This window comes from Pyrus communis, chromosome 8 (genome assembly GCF_041283825.1).
Source record: "Pyrus communis isolate YQ-2024b chromosome 8, ASM4128382v1, whole genome shotgun sequence".
In the NCBI taxonomy this organism is placed as follows: Eukaryota; Viridiplantae; Streptophyta; class Magnoliopsida; order Rosales; family Rosaceae; genus Pyrus; species Pyrus communis.
In genome coordinates, this window is record NC_142572.1 from 6,055,484 (window position 1) to 6,061,794 (window position 6,311).

At 35.8% G+C, this 6,311-nt stretch overlaps 1 long non-coding RNA gene and 1 pseudogene across 2 annotated transcripts; one reads left to right on the forward strand and one right to left on the reverse strand.

Moving 5' to 3' along the window:
* Positions 1 to 872: 872 nt before the first annotated feature.
* On the reverse strand, positions 873 to 5,733 carry LOC148694660 (uncharacterized). Its single transcript, XR_015965059.1, has 4 exons — positions 5,185 to 5,733; positions 4,826 to 4,916; positions 1,671 to 4,702; positions 873 to 1,388 (listed from the first exon to the last, which is right to left on the reverse strand). It is a non-coding gene; the product is annotated as an uncharacterized LOC148694660 (long non-coding RNA).
* LOC137718845 (uncharacterized) lies at positions 901 to 6,311 on the forward strand (annotated as a pseudogene). The gene is made up of 2 exons (XR_015965058.1): positions 901 to 3,985; positions 5,729 to 6,311. The product of XR_015965058.1 is annotated as an uncharacterized LOC137718845 (transcript).

The following is a 6,311-nucleotide window of genomic DNA, read 5'->3' on the forward strand; positions in this document are numbered from 1 at the left end:
TGTGAGAGAAGCAAGTAAGTGTAATGGTAAACTATAGTGCTAAAAGTGCTTTTAGAAAAAGAAAATAAAAAAAAACAAAAAGATGGGGTAGGATTGTCAATATGAAAGTTTCATCAATTGGTATTTGTTCATCTGCCTCCATTGAAAAAAAAAAGATGAATTTTTGAGAAGCATGTGTAGAGTTGCTTCAGTTTTCAGCTATTTTAGACCTATGATTTGGGGATTTTTTTTTTTTAAATTTACCAAACACAATTAAGGACCCAACTCTTTTAAGAAAGCTGCTTTTAAAAAATTTAAGCAACCCCAAACTAGCCATAATTAAAATTTCAAAATTATTAATGCTTGTAAAAGTTGAACATAATACCTTTTATTTATAAATAAAGAGATAAATATCACTACACAGTACATGTTACAATTTGTTCTTAATAATCTTTAGATGATTGCCCCAAAGAGATAAAACATAAAGTCCACTAACATTTCCCAAAATTTCTTTTATTTGATAAGTTTGAACTTATGCCACCAAACGGAATAACTTTAATGAGAAAAAAAAAAAGACAAAAGAAATAAATGAGATGTGAATAAGAGGGCATGGTTGAGATAGTGATATTTGAGAATAAAGATTGATAATTACACGCACTTGAGACTAAGTACATTGTATATTATATATGGAAACAACTGTTAGAAGGAGTGGGGTGGGCCCCAACAAACAATTACACGCATATGGGAGAAAGACTTTGACTTATCTTGTACGTACAACACAATTTTCAAGTCCTGTATCTTTCTTCTCTCCCAACCCCTTTTTCCATGCGATTGAATTAATTACAATAGCTCATGAATGCCATTATAAATAAGCCCTACAAGTAGATTCTAATATGTACACAAAATTAAACACTAGTGGCCATGACATCTTTAGATTTTCATAAACTATGCCCTTTGGCTTATTGCCTAGTCTTATTCGTACAACTTTGTTCATCGCCAAGTTACTCTACTTTTGCTTCTGCTACTTCTACTACTGAAGCAGAATCGCTTCTCAAATGGAAAGCCACCTTTCAAAACCATACCCACCTGCAAAATCTCACCTCGTGGGCTTACCTACCCGCTCATACAAAAGCAGCCCCATGCTTCTGGACTGGTATTTCATGCAATGTTGTTGGAAGTGTTAGTGTGATAAACCTTACTAATTTCGGGATACAAGGTACGCTACATGAGTTTTCATTCTTGTCTTTCCCCAATCTTCAATACCTTGATCTCAGCTACAATAATCTCTTTGATGTCATTCCAGCTCAGATCAGTTCCCTCTCCAAACTCATCTATCTTGATCTTTCTAACAATTTGCTCAATGGTTCAATTCCAACACCCCTCGGTGATCTCACAAACATTACCTTTCTCTATCTCCACCATAATAATCTTTCTAGCACAATTCCAAAAGTGATAGGGAAGTTGAAATCTCTTGTGACCCTAGAATTGTCTTATAACCAGCTTAACGGTTCAATCCCAACATCTCTAGGTCAGCTCACAAACCTTTCCATTCTCTATCTCTACACTAATAATCTTTCTGGCACTATTCCTAAAGAGATAAGGAACTTGAAATCCCTTGTGGACCTAGATTTGTCTGAGAATCAGCTCACTGGTTCAATCCCAACTTCCTTAGGTCAACTCACAAAACTTACCTATGTCCATCTCTTCACTAATAATCTTTCTGGCACTATTCCTAAAGAGATAGGGAAATTGAAATCTCTTGTGGACCTAGATTTGTCTAGGAATCAGCTCAATGGTTCAATCCCAATATCCCTCGGTGTTCTCACAAAACTTACCTCTATCAATCTCTTCACTAATAATCTTTCTGGCATTAGTCCGAAAGAGATTGGGAAATTGAAATCTCTTGTGGGGCTCAGTTTGTTCAAGAATCAGCTCAACGGTTCAATCCCAACATCCTTAGGTCAACTCACAAACCTTTCCACTCTCTATCTCTACACTAATAATCTTTTTGGCACTATTCCTAAAGAGATAGGGAACTTAAAATTCCTTGTGGACCTAGATTTGTCTGAGAATCAGCTTACTGGTTCAATCCCAACAACTGTAGGTCAGCTCACAAAACTTACCTATGTCTATCTCTTCACTAATAATCTTTCTGGCACCATTCCTAAAGAGATAGGGAACTTGAAATCCCTTGTGGACCTAGATTTGTCTCAGAATCAGCTCACTGGTTCAATCCCAACATCCTTATGTCAGCTCACAAAACTTACCTATGTCCGTCTCTTCACTAATAATCTTTCTGGTACTATTCCTAAAGAGATAGGGAATTTGAAGAAGTTGGCTATACTGCAATTGCATAGTAACCAATTAATAGGTTATTTGCCCCAAAATATTTGTTGTAGTGGACAACTCCAAAACCTTTCAGTGAGCAATAACCATTTGACAGGTGCAATCCCCAAAAGCTTGAAAGCATGCAAGAGCTTAGTTAGAGTTCATCTTGAAAGGAACCAATTCACAGGCAATATATCAGAAGAATTTGGTGTTTATCCAAATCTTGATTTCATAGATATGAGTCACAATAAGTTTTATGGTGAAATTTCACAAAAATGGGGACAATGTGCACAACTAGAAACCTTACTAATTGTGGGAAACAACCTTATTGGTAGCATACCTCCCGAGATTGTCAATGCTGACAAAATCCATAGACTCGACCTTTCTTCAAATCACTTAGTTGGGGCCATTCCGAAGGAGTTCGGGAGAATGACATCTTTGCAGAAGTTGATGCTGAATGGAAACCAACTTTCAGGCTGTATACCTTTGGAATTTGGATTACTTGTTGATCTTGAATATCTCGACTTGTCATCAAACAAATTAATTGGGTCAATTGCGAGCACATTAGGCAACTTTCTCAAATTGTACCATCTGAATCTGAGCAACAATCAATTTTCCAGAGGAATTCCATTAAAGTTGGAAAAGTTAGTTCAGTTGAACGAACTTGATTTAAGTCACAACTCACTTGAAGGTAGCATACCACCTGAAATTAGCAAAATGGAGAGTCTACAGACACTTAATCTTTCTCACAACAATCTTTCGGGTTTCATACCCTTAAGTTTTGAAGGCATGCATAGCTTGTCATATGTGGATGTATCTTACAATGAATTGGAAGGTCCCATTCCCAACAATAGAGCATTTCAACAAGCTTTGCCAGAAGCTTTACAAGGGAACAAAGGACTGTGTGGCGACGTTGAAGGTTTGCAATCTTGCACAGTTGGCCCAAGAAAGGACCGCAAATGGGTATTTGGAATCACATTCTCCCTTATAGTAGCAATTTTACTTCTTTCTGCTTTCTTTACAATTAAATTCATAGTGGAAAGAAAGAAGAAACATCTAGAAAAAGCAGAAAAATGCTTGCATGAAGAAATATCATTTTCAGTTTTAAATTTTGATGGAAAGTCAATGTATGAGGAAATCATAAGGGTGACAGAAAATTTTGATTTCACATATTGCATTGGGAGCGGAGGACAAGGAAGCGTATACAGAGCAAATTTGTCGAGTGACAACATAGTGGCTGTGAAAAAACTACATCAATTGTGGGATGGCGAGAAGAATTTGGAGACGGCATTCTTGAATGAAATAAGGGCACTAACAGAGATAAGACACCGGAATATTGTTAAGCTTTATGGTTTCTGTTCACACCATCAACACTCGTTCTTGGTGTATGAGTTTGTTGAAAGAGGTAGCTTGGCTACAATTTTGAGCAAAGATGAAGAAGCTAAAGAAGTAGGGTGGAGAAAAAGGGTTAATATTGTTAACGGTGTAGCTCATGCCTTGGCATACATGCACCACAATTGCATGCCACCAATTGTGCACCGGGACATATCAACCAAGAATATTTTGTTGGATTCTAAATATGAGGCCTCTGTTTCAGACTTTGGCACTGCTAAGTTTTTGAATCTAGACTCAACAACTTGGACTGCCATTGTAGGCACATATGGGTATGTCGCACCAGGTAATATGTTTTCTTCCTTTTAACCTTATTAAGTGAGGGTTGTTTATGATTAATTTTTTGGCCAAATTTATTTCTTTTCAATGTTAGGACGGATTAAACATACCACGTTATATGCTTTGATTTTGAAGAGAACATTCACATAAAGTATAGGTGATACTTGGGTTTATTGTATGTTCTTCCAAGTTAGCACTCTCTTTCCTTAAAGCTAAAACATAAAAAAAAAAAACTAAAAAAAAAAAAAAAAAAAAAAAACCAATTATAAACATGCAAACTATAGTAAGCATCTAATTTAATAAGTAATACCAATCGAGATGTTAATGAATTACTAAAAACTAACTAATTAAAACAACATGCAGTAAACATGAAAACTGCAGTAAGAATACAAATACCATGTAAGATTTACCTCTTTTGCCAAAAAGCCAATCTCTAATACATAACAATGCTTGAGCAGTTTCAGGCAATAAAGAACTACGATATTGATCGATCACTCTAGCACCAATACTAATTACTGATTATGAGGTGACGATAGAAACAAGAATTGTTAATACATCACAAGTCAAACGAGAGTCGAGAAAGGACAAGATAATGAAATTGTTCTATTTTCCACCGAGAAAGAATGTCTAACTCTTGTTCTCTCAAGTTTTCTTCATCAAGATATTTACGTAATTCAAATTTTGTACTTAAAATTGAGCCCTTTTTGTAACATTTATCGAAATCCTGCATATCAAGAATAAACGTATCAAAGAGAGCCCATGTCTTGTATACCTGTGAACATATACCAGCATACAATATATATGCATACAAAAAGTACAAAAACATGAACAATGAACATTAATTTACCTCAAAAGTTTAGTTTAACCCAAGGTCTGATTCATTGGATTTGAATGATGACAAGGTACCACCAACATTCTTCAACTCCTTCATAGTATTTCTACATGAAGTTGAAGGACAAAATGAAATTTTTATTCTGATGCATCTAATAGTCCAAACTAATAAGAAATCACCACACTAATAAGAAACCACCATACTAATAAGCAAAATTCTCAAATTATCAAGAAAAATCACCACACTAATAAGAAATCCCTAAAACCCAATATTCAATTATAGTTGAAAATCGAAATTAAAACAAAACGAAACCTTCACTACCCAAATTAAGCTAATAGTCCACTAACCCAACAAGAAAGACAAAGTAAAATCACCTCTAGATGATTGCCATTGATTCAACGCGGAGAGAGCTCGAGCTACTTCATATTGTTCTGAAATTAGAGATAGAGTGAGAAATCGTGAGAGGATGGAGGGCTGATGCGGAAGTGAGAAATCGTGAAAGCGCAGGGGGCGAAGTGGCAGAGTGAGAACGTGAGAGGGTGGAGTGAGAGAATAGGGCAGTGAGTCGGCGGAATAAGAGAGAGATTGCAGACTGTATCTCTCAGATAGGATTTACAAAATTACAAAACTAACCCTCTTTAATGGGTGATTTATGATTATGAGTTTTTTGAGATTACTCAAAGCCAACCGTATTTTTAATTGAGCTTGTTAAGTCTTTCCCCATTAATTAAAATTTTGCGAGCAAATTGAGTCGGGTTAACAGTTTGGGTCCATTTTGCCAGCTCTATTGTCATCTAGTTTTTGTTAAAAGTTAGTTGTAAATTAGTTTTGTTCAAAATTTTCACTCTTTATCTTCAGTTTAGGTATTATATATACAAATTAATAGTCACAATATTGCTATGGTCTTATTATGAGCAGAACTTGCATATACCATGGAAGTGAACGAAAAATGCGATGTTTATAGCTTTGGAGTGGTTGCTATGGAAACAATCATGGGAAGGCATGCCATCTTCATCCACATCGTTATCAGCATCAACATTACCACCCCATCAAATGTCAGTTGTGGATGTTCTGGACCAACGCATTTTGCCTCCAACACATCAAGAAGCAAGGGAAGTACTCTCTCTTATGAAGATTGTGTTTTCATGCTTGAATCCTAGTCCACATTCTCGCCCTACAATGAGACAAGTTACTCAACTCCTCTCAACTCAGAAGTTGCATTTGTCGAAGCCAATACGTATGATGACTTGCGGTGAATTGCTTGCTCTAGATCATTTGACGGCCTGAGAAGCAGAGAGTGTGCTTGTTTCCGATAAATAAATTTCGAGTTTTTTTTTTAGAAGAAAGATTCTTCGTAGATGTTTCCTATATGTAATTTATTTTTAGGGAAGTGTTATTGGCACTCCAAAAATCTCATTCTACACTTCTCACAAGTGTATTTTTCTTTCAAAATATAGAAAGTTTGAAGTGTAGAATGAGATTTATGCACTAGTTTGTTGGG